Source organism: Pteropus alecto, unplaced genomic scaffold, assembly GCF_000325575.1.
Source record: "Pteropus alecto unplaced genomic scaffold, ASM32557v1 scaffold164, whole genome shotgun sequence".
Classification (NCBI taxonomy): Eukaryota; Metazoa; Chordata; class Mammalia; order Chiroptera; family Pteropodidae; genus Pteropus; species Pteropus alecto.
The window spans coordinates 18879417-18896714 of NW_006439568.1; the positions used below are offsets into that span (position 1 = coordinate 18879417).

Here is a 17298-nt window from a genome sequence, read left to right on the forward strand (position 1 = left end):
CTGGATGCCAATTACAGTGTTTTCTCAAGATTTTATTAGATCTCCATTACAGAAATTCTATTGCAATCGTTTGCTCTCTTCTCATGGAACTTGGGTAGTTCATTTTGTCAGTGTACTTCAGCAGTCTAGTACTTGAAACTTGGCACCAAATAGATATCAAGAGAGAATTTATTAAGTGAATTAAATTCATTATATAAATGAATGCACCTAGCAATCTAGGGATAACTAAATACTAATGTTTAAGCTGCATCTAATATGTTTTAAAATCATTTTGGTATTCAATAAGTATTTTCTGATAAAACATCCTAGTAACTATTTTAGAAATACATATATGTTAATCGATTAACAAATATTCAAAATTTTTTTTTGTATATCTACCATGTATAAGCACTGGAGTCAATGCTATGCCAATTATAAATATAAGACATGACATTTGTTCTAAAATCATTTATAACCCAGTTTGTCCTTAAAGCATGAAGACAAAATATAATCCAAGGCAAAACATGATGTCAAGTAAATGCTAAATAATCAAACAATAAAGAATTTCATGTAATAAAGAAACACCACTATCTCTGTCCATTTGTACACCTCGTCACAGCCCTCCATCTCATGCAGGCCACGCAGTTGCCTGATGCTGCACTCATTTTTGCTTCTATGCCGATACAGAAAGCACTGCACTAATGCAGAGTGGCTTCCTTCTTTCTTCCATTTAAGCTAATCCTTCCATTTTCCAGGAGCCATACACTACATTTAGGTTATATTTTCAACCATATGTAGACAGCATACAGTGAGATGTCAGGAAATATTTTTATTGATTTCTGTTGTAAAATCTTATTCTTAAGTTTCAGTTATCCTCCTACATAAAATCAATCTAGTCTTAGAATGTATTACTTTACTGTTCAAGTGCTTTTTAAAGTAGGGATGAAAGGCATAACTTAAGAAATTGTATTTGACTCTAGTCTGCCGTAATGTTTGGAAATTGCTACATCAGATCACATTTTAGCCCATCTATAAACAACAAAAATTTTTTTCTCTTAAAAACTGAAGACATTTAGCCACTCTTTAAAACAAGTGAGGCTATATTTATTTAAATTTAGTCTAACATATCAAAGAGATCAAAATTTTAATGAAATAGAGCCCAGCTGACTAAATAGTATTGCTTATTCTGTTATAGGAGATTATTATTATATATCAATTTCTCAAAAATAAGAAGATAAAATGACTTATTATTTTAGTATTGAAATGCAGACTTTGAGTGACATTTTGAAAAGCCATTACCCTTGGAAATTAAATTTGATACTCAAATATGCAACTCACCAGCACAGAGGAACATCTAAATACCCTCCAGAAAACTGGATAAACACATTATTGTCCATGTTATCTGTCTGACCTGCTGATCAGATGGTAACTGGGGAGAATATAAATTTAGTGCTAGATCATATCCACTCCTAAAAGTGGCACATCTAGGGTTCTCCCGAGGTACGACCATGAGCTGTCATTTCATTAACTCAGAAGAATCTCCCTGTTTCACCTGTTTTAAATAGAGTGGCTAAATATCTTTTAAATTTATAAGAGAAAAAACTTTTCTCTTATTAAATCTTGGGCAAGATGAGCTAAGATATGAGCTGATGTAGCAATACCTGAGTGTTAATCCAGACTAGATTCAAATACCCTCCTCCTTTCCCAAGTCACCAGTCTGTGAGAGAATGGCCTGCATTTAAAAAATATGGGTACAGTCAGTATCAGCTAGCTACAGTTGAGTTACCAAACCAATCAGTTCTCAAAGATTATTCAAGAGATTTCCTGTATTAATAGATGCATCTTTCTAAAGCTTTATGATTTTGACTTTTACTCAAGTTATATAATTTTGTCTCTCAGTTTGAATAATAGCAATAATAATAATAATTATAATAATAATAATAATAACTACTGCTTATGTGCTAGGCACTATTTTAGGTACATTATATATATTAACTAATTTAAACCTCACAAAGAATCTATGATGTAAGTACTATTATTATCCCAAGTAAACATGAGGTCATAAAACTAGATGAAGGTGTTGGAGTCAGGGCTCAAAGGCAGAATGGCTCCAGAGTGTGCTGCCTCTCCTGAAGTGATGAAGCTAACTTTCTTAAATCACATGTTACTCAATTAATTGGCATTTTGAAGTATGTAGACTTGACCAGAAGTAGATACACTTACTTTTCTTCAACTTTAGTCACTCACAGAGAACATGGTCTACATGCCGATTTACCGTGTGCATAGCATGGCCTTTTACCATGTGGAGCACAACGCAATTACACAATGCAAATAGATCGTTTGGATTCCAGTCTTTCCTCTTCTGGGTGAGTGTGCTGCCTGCCACCACCACTGCCTCTGAGCAGCTTCTGCAGCTACTTACCACTTGCTATTTTTTAATCCAATCTCTTATCACTTCTTCTTGTTTTTCATAGAGTAACAAAAAATTTATGAACATGACCAGTAAGTCAAAGTGTTCCTTGTTTTCAAGGGGGCAGAGTGACAAATCACAGAATGGTGACTGTAATCTTTGACTTTCAGCTTCTTTTGTTGTGAGTTGGACAAGTCTACTCTTTTGGTAAAGCTTCCATAAATTTGAAGATTTACCTAGGCAAAGAATCAAGCAATAAATTTTGTCTTTGAATTATAAATATTGTTCAATTGTAAGAGTATTTGAAGTACACAATTTTCAAGTGAATTGGAAGAGTAGTTCCCAAATTTTAAAACCACCTGAAGAGCTTTTCAAGAATACAGTCTGCAGCCTTAGCTTCGGGGATTCTAATATACTACTTCTGGCATGAGAGCCAGAAATTTGCATTGTGAAGGTTCTTAGGTCATTCTAATGCAAGTGACATACAAAAATCACATAAGAAAATCTGGTGTAGGCTAATCAAAAATGACCTTATTCAAGAATCTTAATTGTTTAGTTTTGCCTCAGCTTAGCTTAGACAGAATTCTATGGTTAAATTACTCAGTCTGTCAGTTAGCAGAAAGCACTTATTACTAGATTTTTCCAGCTGTAGTTATCCACATTTCTGAAGCCATTTAGCTAAAAGATGATCTGCATTATTTTAATTAGTTCTTTGCATATTTGGAATCATATTAGATGTTTCTTTGTGTTATTCTGATTAGCATACACTTAAGAATGGTTTGGGAAAGTTTTTCTCTCATGAATAGATATGATTGTATATCATTCATTTTTCTTCTTTCCCCATTGGCTGATTTAAATTTTGAGAAAAATAAACTGTTATTTTTTGGTATAGAAGTTAGTAATTGTACAGGTCTACTTTGGCTGATAATTCCACATATAAGGAAGCCAACTTTGGAATTTTTTTCATGTGTTTATGTATGAAAATTTTACTTAGAAATTAGCTGTTTGCTTTATTCTGTATCTTATTAAAATGTTCACTTTACTATTCTCTTTGCTTCCTACATTCAGGTCAAGAGGGAACCCCTGAGCTTCAACTATTTTGTGTAAGATCACCCCTCCATCACCAAATATCTGAAGGAAGTGGGCCCTAGAACTGTCTGTGCTCTGGTAAGAAACCCTTGACTCCAGCAAACACAGATTCACCTCCATTATCAGCTTTGAGACTATCAGGACTAATGTCATTATCCATTCTCTTTATTCCCATTAATTTCAGTCACCACACAAAGCTCAGAATTCTTAAATCTCCACTTATTTCCTGGATTCAAATCCTCATTCTGTCATCTGGGCAGCAAAGCCATGTTCCCATTTCCTTTGACTCTGGCACACACTATTGCCTTTTCCACTATCAAGTAAAAATATATTTTACTTGTCTGTCTCCTCCATCAAAACATAAGCTCCATGACAGCGGGAATTTTGTCTGTTAGTCCGATGCTACATCCCAAGCATATAGAATAGGGCCTGGCACTTAATAGGCACTCAATAAATATTTACTGAATAAATGAAGTAATTGAATAAACCATCAAAACTTATTGACTCATTCTTTGTAATAGTCTTGAATATTTTTCTTTTTTGTTCTTTCTTGCTATTTCTCTAGTCCAGCACTGTATTAAAAATAACTTAAATTTTTAAATTAGTTGGGATAGTGACTAATGCTCTGAGATGGTATAGCATATGCTGAAATCTGGTAGAATCAAGAATGTGAGTTTGTGCCTTAGAACTTAACTGGTATCCACCAAGGCTCTTCCTGTGTATAACTATATAACATTTGACATATGTAACTATGAAATATTTGGTTATTGAACATACCTTTATCTTAACAGTTATTATAATTATTTAAATGTCCATGTCCTCCATGTCTCCTCACTTTGACCTCCTCAAGGCAAGAACAGTTTTTCATACATCTCAGTATCTCTCTAGGAACTATGATAATTACCAAAATGTAGCAGCTGAAAAAATGGTTAGAGAAAGACAGGGAGGAAAAGAGAGAAAGAGAGAGAGGATGTGGGAAGAAAGAAGGAAGACAGCTAACAGTTCATCTGCCTGTCAACCACTGCTAAGGAGAAGGCCACTTAGTTAATCTACACGTTCATTTCTTTTACATTTCAGTGATGACCAGAACGGAAAAGACTGGATCTTTTACACACCTATATACAGTGCTATTTCCCCCATAGTGTGATGTAATTATGTCTTGACACTGAAAAATGCAATTTTTTTTCAGGTCTTTTCCTTTTTTCCTCATTCTTTCTGTAAGGCTAATTTCCCAATATTTTTCCTAGAAAACGTGTTTTAAAAATTTTAAATAAAAATCATTGCTTAATTCCATTATGCAATGTGCATTATAAAATGAACCAAAATAGTGAACAAGGATAGCCTTTAACTTTTTAGCTAATGAGTTATTTATTTAATCTAAGGTAATACATAATTCTCAATGAGAATGGATTACTATTTTTGATGGATATAGAAATGACTAAGACATAGTCTTCACTCTCATGAAGATCACAGTCTAGAAACACCTCAAAAATTATCCAACGGGGAAGAAAAACACAGATAAAAAGGTTCCAAGATACCTTTTTGAGAAACTGTCAATAACTAACTTGAGGAATAATAATAATAATTATAAATATGCTTTAGGTAAAAAGCAAAACATATTAAGTATTCATTTTGCAAAGTCATAAATTATGATCTAGCACATATTTTGAGTTTAGATTAAATGTTACTTAAATGTTAAAATTATGACGATCTAAATCTGAATTGTATAGGTGAAAGAGACATGACGATCATCTACTTTGCTCTCTATATGAGTGAGAATCTGAAGAAATGAAAATACTTGCCCAATGTCTCACAAAGTTCTAACAGCCAAAGGGAATTAGACTCTATTCGACTGAGTGCTGTTTCCACTATAACGTATGAAATATGCTAGGAAAATTATTAAACATGAACTCTGCTTACCATAATATGCTCTTTATTTGTCTAAAAATACAAGAGCTTTACTATACTAGGTTTAAGTAAATATAGAGTTCTGAAATAATCTTTTATTAAACATGACAGACTGAATCTCGATCACAATTTCTATTCATAAATGCATTTGCTTTTGCTGTTCCATAAGGGTGTGTCACTGTTGCAGGCTCTGGTACACTGTAATTTTTCAGTCACCATGGGTTTTATCTCAAGAGAGACTGTTGTAACGTGACAAGCAACAGTGGTTAAGTTGCCCTTATTCAGCTTCACCCGAGAGCACTTGATTCATAGACCAATCAGACAAAGCTTGTTTATACACTGGCCAAGACTGACGTGCTTTATTAGTATCGTAAATTTTGTTTCAGAGAGAACACTGAGAAATTAAATTTAGAAGTAAACAAAAATGTGTAACATATCATAATTTTTAACTTGAAAATAATTAAAAAAATAACATTAGGTAATTTTACTCTCTCTAATGAATAAGTGAACACTGGGACATTTTGAACTTACTTGAAAATTTTACTCTCCAAACTTATGGGCAATGTGTATTTTGCCAAGCATTTTTCTTTAACTGCTATATAGAGATTAAAATAAGTCTGGATTTACAGCATGCCTAAAATACTATAACCACATATGAAGTTCTGGTTCTACACAGTAATTGAAAAGAATATGTCATGCATGTACGCTAACCACAAAACTTTAATCTAAATATTTATAATTGCCGCTGGAAATAGAGTGAATCTTTTTATCAAGTTTTTCCTTATGACAGTCTCATAAACATCTTTTTTATGAAGTTCTTTCTTTGTAGTAATAAGTATCTCTCACAATACAGAATTATAAAATTTTTATATTTATTAATTATAATAAACAGGTAAAATAGGGTAGAAAAGGAAGCTCCTCTATCAGTGAAATAACTTTCTTAGTTATTTGAAGTATTTTTACTTTCTTCTCATAATTTATTTCCTCTGCTGAAATTTTTAGTAGCCATTGCCAGCAGAAATTTATAGTATATTCTGTTCAGACCTGCTGTCCATTTCTATTTATTGTATCCTTGATATGATTCTAAACAATCTTTGTAATCATAACATAAATGTCTACTAAGAAATCAATTCAATGGCTTAAGAATTCCCTTCAACTATACATTTAAATGTATACAGATATTGGGCAGTGTGAGGATAACCAGAAATTTGATAAGGCTATGTAGATCTCAGAATTCAGGACAAGGAGAGAAAAGACCAAATTTCCCAAGTACTTAAGATATCAAGTTTTGCTGATGAAAGTAGAAGACAATACTCCATGTAACCAATCAACAGACTATTTTGCTCATAATTACATTCTCCAAAAATTCTCAGATAAATTATCTTTTAAAAGTATTTATTCTTACGCAAATTTTAAAGTTCATTACCCTAAAATGTAAGCCTGTTTGAATACATCAGATTATAAGATATCCGTGAAATATAGAATATATGCCAACATATACACTGTGTGCTCATATATATCATTTATATAAGTATGAATATGTACAGTGTGATGAATGTTGGACAAAGTTGAATGAAACTTGTATGACTAAATTTGAGTTACTAGATCAGAAAAAAGAAGGTAACGTGTGAGCAGATTTCCAAAGCATATTGATGTAATTCGCTATACAGATTTTTTCCAAATTCACACAGTATTTTGTTATACTTAGAGTGATATAAAAAAAGCTCTTTACCATTTAAGAAATAAATGAGAAGTATAATATGACTACTATTTACATGTAAGTTAGACTGATAATGGAAGGTGTTTTTTAAAGAAATTTTATCTAGATTTACAAATAATAAATACTATAAGAATTACAATAATGTCATGCTTGTTTTGTTTTTAGACACGCGCTTGATCAGAGTTAAAAACAAAATTGAAATCATCCTGTTTCATGGTAAATTAAACAGCATCTCCGAAATTCCAAAATGACTAGCTGAAAGTATAAAAATTCAATCTAACTCACTGTATATCATGTGGACTCTAAACCAATCAGTAGCATTAAATTTTGCATTTTAAAGAGCTGCTTTATTAAAACCATTTTAACTGTTTTCTATTTTCTAGCTTAATATCCCCTTAATCTAGTCATATTATAAAATATAGAAAAGTTTTCTACGTGAGCAACATTATTTATGCTTATTTAGCATTTCTTTTAATTAGCTCCACTCCTAGATACTTAAAAATCCATCATAGCTCTTCTTTTTGTATCCTTTAGGGCTTTATAGCTTTCTATATAAGAATTCCATATAACATTTTATTATTTTTCTTTTTATCTGAGGAAAATGAGGCAAAGAGCCTATTTACTTAGTGTCTAACATACATGCATCTATCTCTATCTGTCTGTCCATCCATCTATCCATCCATCCACCTACCCGCCCACCTATCTACCTATCTAATCATTAATAAGATATTTTAGAAATACAATATCCTGTCTGACTAATCTGTTTGTATTTATATCATTAAAGAATGTTATAAAACATATTGGCAGTTTTCTTACTAGGACACTATGAAGAAAATGATTTATTACTGTTTGGATCACTTGAAACTTTAAGTAACTCGGGATCATTATTCCCACAATAATTACTATTTCAGCTGCAAACAGGTGGCCCACGCAGTGGACCTGGCCCACTGATACACTTTCTTTGTCCAGAATGGTTGTTTACAAAGTGAAGGTAAGAAGTAAGGGCTTTGGTCTCCTGAAACATCAGATCAGCAATATTGCCAGCATTCCTGTATGGCAATGAGATGCTGAAGCTGAGCAGCAGTTTCCCCCTTAAATGAGCATGTGTTCTCCACCTGGCCACATTACCTAGTCCTTAAACCCGATTTTAATCACTTACATTATCTGCTTGGCACCTTTAGAATTTTGAGTTTGAGATGCCCAGACTAGTATTAGAACACTGTAACTGTAGGAATCACAGCAATTAAACTTAGTAAGTCTGGAGAAAAGTTCATGAAAACTGTCTTTAGAATAAATTGCAGTTATCTTGGTTTTGTCACTTTCCTATTTCTGGTAAGGCATGGGAGTAAAATATGGTTAATAACAATTCTAGTTTGTTTCTAGTTGGTAAAAATCAGATACAATGAGCAATTGTTTCTATGTAGTGAGGAGGAACAATCAAAGATTTTGTTTTAATAAAGTTAAAAATTCCTAGTCTCCTCTCTGAACCATCTAAAAGATCATTAAGGCATTTTTTTTTTACATGCGATTTTCATTATAAATATGCAAATACTGGAACCGGAGATATTTAATGACTCAGTAAATGTATCAAGCTTGCTATTGTCAATCTAGCACTAAAGAAACTTAATCCTTGACTTGAACAAAACACCTTCTTAGACAACTATTTCTGAAATAAAAATAAGGAGCAGCTGTTATTACTATGTATGCGCTTTATTTTACTAAAAGTTTAAGAATTTAATTATGAGTTAAAACTAATTAGATATGGGAGTTATGGATTACATAACCATTAAATAAAAATATAAACCCAATTCTGGGTGTATAGAAAATTAGAAATATGAAAGCATCAAATTAGAGGGAAATTAGGAAATGCGGACTCTTCTACTAAGCATGTGCTTGATTAGAATATGGTGAACATGCGCACGCGTGCACACACACACACACACACATACACACACACACGTACGCATGTATGCACTCATGACATAAATGGAACTCTAAAGCTGTGATCGCCTTCGATCTGAGCAACTTTGGTCCCAGCCAGTGTGTTATTAGAAGTACAGAAAAAGACAGAAAAGGTAGAAAATGGGCCACTTGTCAACAACATTTCTTTACACTGTGATTTGTTTTTGTTTGAAGTGACTCCTTAAACAATAGGTAGAGTGAATTAAATTTTAATATGTACATGAAAAGTTAGCAAAAGTGATCAATATTCATGATATCTGTTGAATTATATAAACTATTTTTATGTATCCTCTCTATTAGTGACATTACTTGAAAGATAAATCTTATATTCCTTGGATAATATGTTTCCTCTCTTTGTCTGATTTGCTAATTCCTACCTGATTTTACAATTCTTTTCCTAGTCCCACCTGTCTGTTTTTTGAAGGACAAGATCAATCATTATAGTAATTTCTCTGATCCTAGAATCTCTTTGGTGCAGCCCCAAATTTTACATCATAATCCTATGCTTAAGCTCAGCAAGATAAAACATTTTATTTTACCAAAAGAATGGAAATGGAAAATAGAAGTAGGTCGCTAAGTTTAAAGCATGTCTCCCAAAATAAATTTTGGAAGTATTACACTAAAAGAATTCATTGTAAAGTTTGGGAAATGCTGGTTTAAACAAAATGTTATATTAGGACTTCTCAGAGTGCTGATGTATGCTATAAATCTTGAACGAAGGACAGTATGTGTAGTAGTTCCCAAATTTATTGACATAAAACTATTATTTTCAAGCATCAGCTCATGGGATTAGTTTTCTGGAAATACAGTTGGAAAGCACTGATTTAAAGAGTTCACTTTTATATTTCTAAGTATTCATACGTTATATTCTTACCTCACTGACTGATTTTAGCTAGAAACCTTTTCAGATTCACATGGCAGGAAGATTTTAAAGAGACCAAACAGGAGCACCTAGGAGAGACTCAAGTGTAATACTTTAATTACTGTATTTTTTAGATTTTAAAAGTCTCATTTTTGGTTTGCACAGAGCTAAGAACAATTGTTTAACAAAGCTTCTCAGATACGTTCTTGAGCTATTAAATCAGAAAAAGACCTTTATTGGTTAGAGGCTATAGAATTTTCTTCTGAGAATGTTTTCCTACCTTGTACAATGCTGACTCACTTGGTTCTTCTTGCCTCAGCTTATTCATTTTGATGGCATTCTACAGTGAAGTAGGAGGAACACTGGACTTTGGTGATTTCTATTGCTACTTTGAAACTTAAATTATTTAATATTGGGCTTTAGATAACCTCTTATAACTTCAATTTTCCATATACCTGCACTTCAGTTAGTAGAGAGGTGTACATGATACAATTAAGTAGTTTATTAAAATGTTGTACTAAAGGAAAGTATTATTACTGAATCAACATATTATAATTACTTCTTACACTTTCGCTCTATATTGCCATCATTTATTTACTTCTCTATCTCCCCTGTAGACTCTTTGAAGGAAGAGACTAGGTCTTGTTAACCACAATTTCCCCTTTTTTAGCACAAGATCTGACATAAAAATGCTCCAAAGAAAATATGTTCAAAATATTTGCTGAATACATGAAGGTGATTTAAGGAATAAATTCCAAGACCATTAATGGTCAACCATATTAAACTATAAAAGAGACTTTACAAACAATTTTTAGAATCCCTACCATATTACTTTGTGAAATTATATTATAATGAAATCCTTTTGATATTTTGGAAATTAGTTTTCTTGTACAAAATATAAGATGGACTTATCTTATTCTGAATTGTCATCTAGGAAAGTTACCACAAAATATGTAGTTCTAAAATGCTTTAAAAAACCTGAGAATTGTATAAATTTACTTTTCTTTTCCTTTTCTTTATCAATATTATTTATCAAATGCTTATCACGTGCCAGGAATAGTGTTAAGAGCTTTAAGGATATAATCTCATTAAATTTTCATGACGATCCTGTGAGAAAGTTACTTTATTATCCCCAATATGTAGGTGAAAAAGGCAGTTTTTATTTGTCAAAGTTTATATTGTTAGAGACTAGCAAAACCAGGATTCAATCCAGTTCTGTCTGAATTCAGAGCTAATATTTAACAACTATAAAATAAAGCTGGTTAATTTGTCCTGAAAATATGCAGTTGTTGTTAGACAACTTCAATATCAAGTTCTATATACTGTCTATTCAAAATTTTTTGAAAGTTTAAAAAGACTGATTTACAAATCTTATTTTTGCCATCCCCAAATGATAATAATTATTTTATATGTAAAAATGCTGTATGAATTCTAACAAGAGCAAACCATGTAAAAACAGATAACAGACTCATTAAGCAGTACTTAAAGATTAGACAAATTTATAGCAATCTAACATTCCCCAAAAGAATAATGTAAAATGAATTCTAAACTCCTATTGAAAGGTGCAAGAATGACTTCATTATACATCAAATCAGTAAACCAACCAATCAACCAACCAACCAATAAACTATATCTTTCCTATTTGCAATACATGTGGATCATAAAACAAATTCTTATGAACTAAACTCCACTGATTTCTGAAATAAATAGGTGGTTTATAGCCATTAGAAAAAATATGACCTCCTGGACTATTTAAAAACTTCTGTGAAAGGTGATTCAGATGAACATACTGGGTGTTGTACTATGCTAGAAGCACTGTTGGAAGCTCTTCACTGCTTTATTACAATCTCACTTATTTATATAGTTATACACAAACTTTTAGTGAGAGCCTACCATACATGAAGCATTGTAGATATTGGAAGGTAAGGTAATAAAAAATATAAAAATGATAGATACCTTACCCTCAAAAAACTAACTAATGGTCAACCATGGTGGATTAAACATATACTTAAACAACTATTCCACAGGGGAGAGAAAAGAGTACCACAGAGAAACTGTTATTATGAAAGAATATTAGGTAAATTGTGAAAAAAGAAAGGTATTGCTTGGATGAATTAAATCTGAGTTGGGTATTAAAAGATGGGTAGGTACTTTATTCATAAAGAGAAGGAAAGAAATCATACTTTAGACACAAAAATCAATGTGAGCATACATACAACAGAATAAAAGCAAGAGCCCGTAATGAGAAGGGCTGGCACGTGTGAAAAGCTGTAGTCAAGATAAGGCTAAACAGTCTATGACCATGCCACCCTGAACATGCCCAATCCTGTCTGATCTCGGAAGCTAAGCAGAGTCAGGCCTGGTTAGTACTTAGATGGGAGACCACCTAGGAAGACCAGGTGCTGTAGGTGGGGGAAAAAAGAAAAAAAAAAAGATAGGGTTAAACATTAAAAACTGGAATTGCGTCATTAAGGTTCTAAAGATTTAGGCCAGGTGTTCGTGGATTTTTTTTTTTTTTTGACTATTAATTCCCCAAGATTAATTCCCATTTCTCTACATGGAGAATCAGAATTTGAAAAATGAAGCCATACGACAATACCAAACTATACTGATATGCTGACATCTATCACAATAATAGTCATACATGAAAATTCTTTGACTTCCAACTGATCTTACTTTAATATAAAAGCTAAACTTCTATATGTTAAATTGTTCGTCATGAGCAATACCTGTAGTTCTATTAAGAGTCACTAGTCAGAATATTGCATTTAGTTTAGAATAATAGCTATAGATTAATTGTTCTTATTGACTTGTAAAAGTAAATATTGAATATGATGGAAACTACTGTAGTAGTTTTCTACTGTTATTATTTTGTATGGTAGAGTCATTCAATTTTAATTATTTCTCTATTTTCATACTAAATTTATTTTCATCTCTAACATACAACCAGTGGGGAAATGTTAGAAATAAATACAAAAAAGAGCATAAAAAAAATTTTACCCATTACATCAGGTATATAGAAACGTTATTAGCCTATATATTGATCAGTGGTGGATAAGCCAGAAAACAAAAGTTTAATATATAAATGAATGCTAATGGACATTTTAAATACCTATAATCATAAATTTCTATTTTATCCATAACAAAATTAATTCACCAGTAAAAATGAATCTGCGTAGGCATCTCTGAATAAGACTTTCTGTGTGGTAACAGGATAGAATTATGAGCCACCACAGAAACACAAATTAACAGAAATTGCTAATAATGATTACATTACAAAGTCAATTAGATTGAATAATTCTGTTCAATTTTATGTAATATGTGGGCATAAATTTTAATTAACATTGATCTCCAATTTCATATCAAAGAACATACATGTGGCATTGAAGTAGATCTGAGTTTGCTGAAAAGATCACCCTGAAAATGTGGTGACACCAACAGCAAAGCGCATGTTCTGTTACAAACCTACACCCTTACAACTCATTCCTAACCCTTTTTACTTCAATGAAAAAATCTATATCTTGTCTCAACTAAAACCTGGTGCTCCGGTGCTTCCTTGAACACACTGCGTCTCCCTGAAGTCCTCTCTTATAGCACTTATTCTTCATAGGTTGTAACTTTTCTGACTACTGGCTATTTTTTCTTGAATATGTCTCTTTTACTTTTATTAGAAAGTTTAAATTTCTTTACAGCTTACGACTTCTGGCTATGCCAAATATACCTCTTCTTTTTTTCTTAATATTTAATGACCTTGTGGTCACTATCTCATTTACTTTAGGGGCTGGTTTAGTTTTCTTTTCAATTCTCAATCTTACCATAATCCTATGAGTCTTAGGTATCCATTAAAAAGACCTAACCAACTGCCTAAAAATTCCAAAATTTACATAAATCCAGTTACCTTCATATTTATTCTTTTCATCTACTCTACTCACTCCAATGCTCATGTCTTAGAATTTGTCAGCTAATGAAAACAGACCTGCCACAAAATCTTAAATTTTAATGCCACAGTCTAAGTAAAACCTCTTACACTTAAGCACCTCAAACTTGCTTTTTCACTACATCTTATAGTTTTCCAATTCTTGGATTTTCTCTGTATTCTCCTATTCTATCAGTTCCTGTCAGGACTTTTATTCCTTTTAATCTAGCATTGACATTTATACAAGCATCCTCAGTTTCTTCTCACTGGTATTCTTCCAACAACCCCACATTCATCAAAACTCCCACTCCTCAACAAATGCTACACAACCTGACTTCCCTGTTTCTACTTGGATATGCTGAATGCTGCTAGAAAAGATCACACTGCTCTTACACATTGGTGTGTGTTGAAATTGCTGGTTTCCAACCTTCAGCTGGCTCTACAGAACTATTTATCAGCCCTTTAATTTGTCCTTGGTCAGTTACTCTTCCTATTTTCTTCGGTGATTATTCTAAATCTTTAAATCAAATCTCTAATTCAACTTCCAATCTCTTATATTCTTGCCTCTTATGTGTTTGAGGAAATTAAGGCCAGCAGGCAGTGACAACTTCCCGATTCCCTAACATCCTATCTATTTTCATATCTGTCTATCCTCTGGTTTGAGTCAATCCATCTGCTTTTGCTTCTCTGATCCCAATCCCTCCTCCATCTTCAGCTTCTTACTCTGGTAGCTGTGCCTTCAGGGTACTCTATTTTCAAATGTGCCTTTTCTTCAGACTACATACATGATCAAATCTCAAATCTCTCATTTTCAGTGATCTCATATGAACATTACGAAGTCACAAGCACATTCTACCACATATCGAAAATAATATGATAGAAAATCAAATTAAATCAGTAAATTCCCTAATTTTTTAATGAAAATAACTATTAAATTATAAACTGAGAACCTTCAATATACATAGAGTTCACAGTTTTAGGCCAAAAATTATCGTTATGAGCAAAGGATAAATTTGGACTGTAAAAAAAAAAAAGGAAAATGATCACGTTTTCTTGAGAAAAAAAGTCTGTATTTTATTTGTCTTTAGCACGCTGGTGATGTTAAAAATGTATGCAAAATTAAAAAAAGAAAGAGATAAATAAACATTTTAGAGAAAGGTGGTTCTTAAGGAGTATTGGAATAGAAGAAAAGATGTTTGACAAACTAGACCCTACACAAAATATCATTAGCATTTAATCAATACTATTCTCATAATATTTACTGAAGAAGCAATAAAGATTATAGATTTTCCTCCTTTTCTTTTACAGAGACTTTCTTTGGATCATTTTAAAAGGTATAATTCACATATAAAATTCACCCTTTTAAAGTATATAATTCACAAATGAACTTCTTCAGAGAAACTGACTACTCATTTTTTATGCTATTATCATATTGAGCTTGGATTTATGGGTTATTATTTCTAAAGATAAGAATTTATCTCCATAAGAGATAACAGCTTAAATTATGAAAGTAGAAATGGGGTTAGGAGAAAATGGACACAGTCCAGAGACAATTAACATTAAAATCAATAAGACTTGGAGACTAGAAAGAAGGAATTGTGCTCAGTGCAGAAAGATGAGTAAAGAGTGATGCTCGCGCTTCCGGTTTGTGCCAGTGTGAGGGGGACTGGTGCCACAGCACCGAAGAAGCCACAGGTTATCAGTCCTGGTTGTTTGTTTGGTAAGAGGTATGATGAATTTACTTTCACATGCTGAGTTTGATATGTCCTTGGGACAGACAAGAAGATGGACAGAATGGAATTGGATAGATCTGGTAGATGATTAGGAAAGAGATCTGGGCTGGAAATATAGATTTGGAAGTTTTCAACATATAGATGCTACTTGAAGTCATGGAACAGAATGCACCATCAGGATAGAACGTGTAGAGTGAAGAAAAGAGGGCGTAGATAGGATTCTGGAAAATATCAATATAGAAGGGGCATATAGAAAGCTCACAGAGAAGATAGAGGTGACCAGAGAGATGGACAGATAACTAAAGGAGGGTAAGATCACAAAAGTCAGAGAAAAAAGAAGAGAATGGTAATGGGGTCAAATTCTAAATAAAGTTTGCATGATAAAATATAAAAACTGTTACCTAGATTTAGCAGCATATATCACCGGAGGCAGTTTTAACAAAAAGTTACATAATTCACAATTGTAATAAAATAGAAGTAGAAAAGTAAAGCCTCCAAAAGGAGGCAAAAGAGAAAATTTCAATTATATAATATGACTTTAATATAATGCATTGGAAATTGAATTAAATTATTATGGTTTTGGATCTGAACTTGAACTTCCCGATAGACTAGATAAAGAGAAAAATACAGTGAGTCACATTGTTTCATTTTCAGCGAAGCAAATATATTCTTTAAGAGAGATAGACAATTTTAAAAGAAAGTCTTAAATAGACTACTTTAAAATGAATGAGTGGCCAAAGAGACATCCTCAAAAATACTTTTATATCTAATGAAAAATAATTCTATGTGGCTTTTAAGAATTTCTTTTTTAAGAATTTTCCATGAGCTATTTCTATTTAAAATTGTACTAGAGGTTTTAGCCAGGTCAATTAGGCAAAAAAAAAAAAAAAAAAAAGTCATTTAGATTGGAAAGGAGAAAATAAAACTATCTTTATTCACAGATGACACAATCTCCTTTATAGAATATCCTGAGGAATTAACAAAAAACTTTTAGAGCTAATAAATGAATACCACAAGCAATTGTATTTCTATACACAAGCAATAAACAATCCAAAAATGAAATTAACAATTCAATTTATAATAGAATCAAAAATAAAATACAAAGAATGAATTTAATAAAAGAAGTGTAAGATGTATACTATGAAAACTAAAAAATGTTATTGAAAGATAAAGAAAAAAATAAATGGAGCATCTTGATTGAGTCCATGGATTGGAGGGCAACATTTTTAAGATGGCAATAATCCCCAAGTTGATCTAATTAAACTCAATCCCTATCAAAATACCTGCTTCTTATTTTTTTTCAAAAACTGACAAGTTGGCCTTAAAATGCATTAGGAAATACAAGTTAACGCAAAAGAGAAGACGGATAGCATTATAACCACCTGTATTATAATCCCCTGGGATGTTTGTTTTAAAAATGTAAATTCCTGGGCTCCATTCCAAACTTACAGAATCACAAATCTAAGAGTGATGTTCAAGTATTTTTTAAAAGTTCCCTTTTTTATGCACAATCATAAAACAGAGAAGTTACTTGAGCTTATAAGATTTTCAGTGATATTAACTAGAAGATAGCCACAGTGATAAAAAGGAAGAAAGAGAGAGAGAGGGAGAGGGAGAGGGAGAGGGAGAGGGAGAGGGGGAGAGAGAGAGAGAGAGAGAGAGAGAGAGAGAGAGAGAGAGAGAGAGAGAGAGAGAGAGAGAGAGACAGAGCAATCTAAA

General features: G+C 32.3%; 1 protein-coding gene and 1 pseudogene across 17 annotated transcripts in view; one reads left to right on the forward strand and one right to left on the reverse strand.

Moving 5' to 3' along the window:
- The window catches only part of RIMS2 (regulating synaptic membrane exocytosis 2), a 549058-nt gene that overhangs the window by 100645 nt on the left and 431115 nt on the right, over positions 1 to 17298 (reverse strand). The window lies entirely within an intron of this gene.
- LOC112483639 lies at positions 12223 to 12341 on the forward strand (annotated as a pseudogene).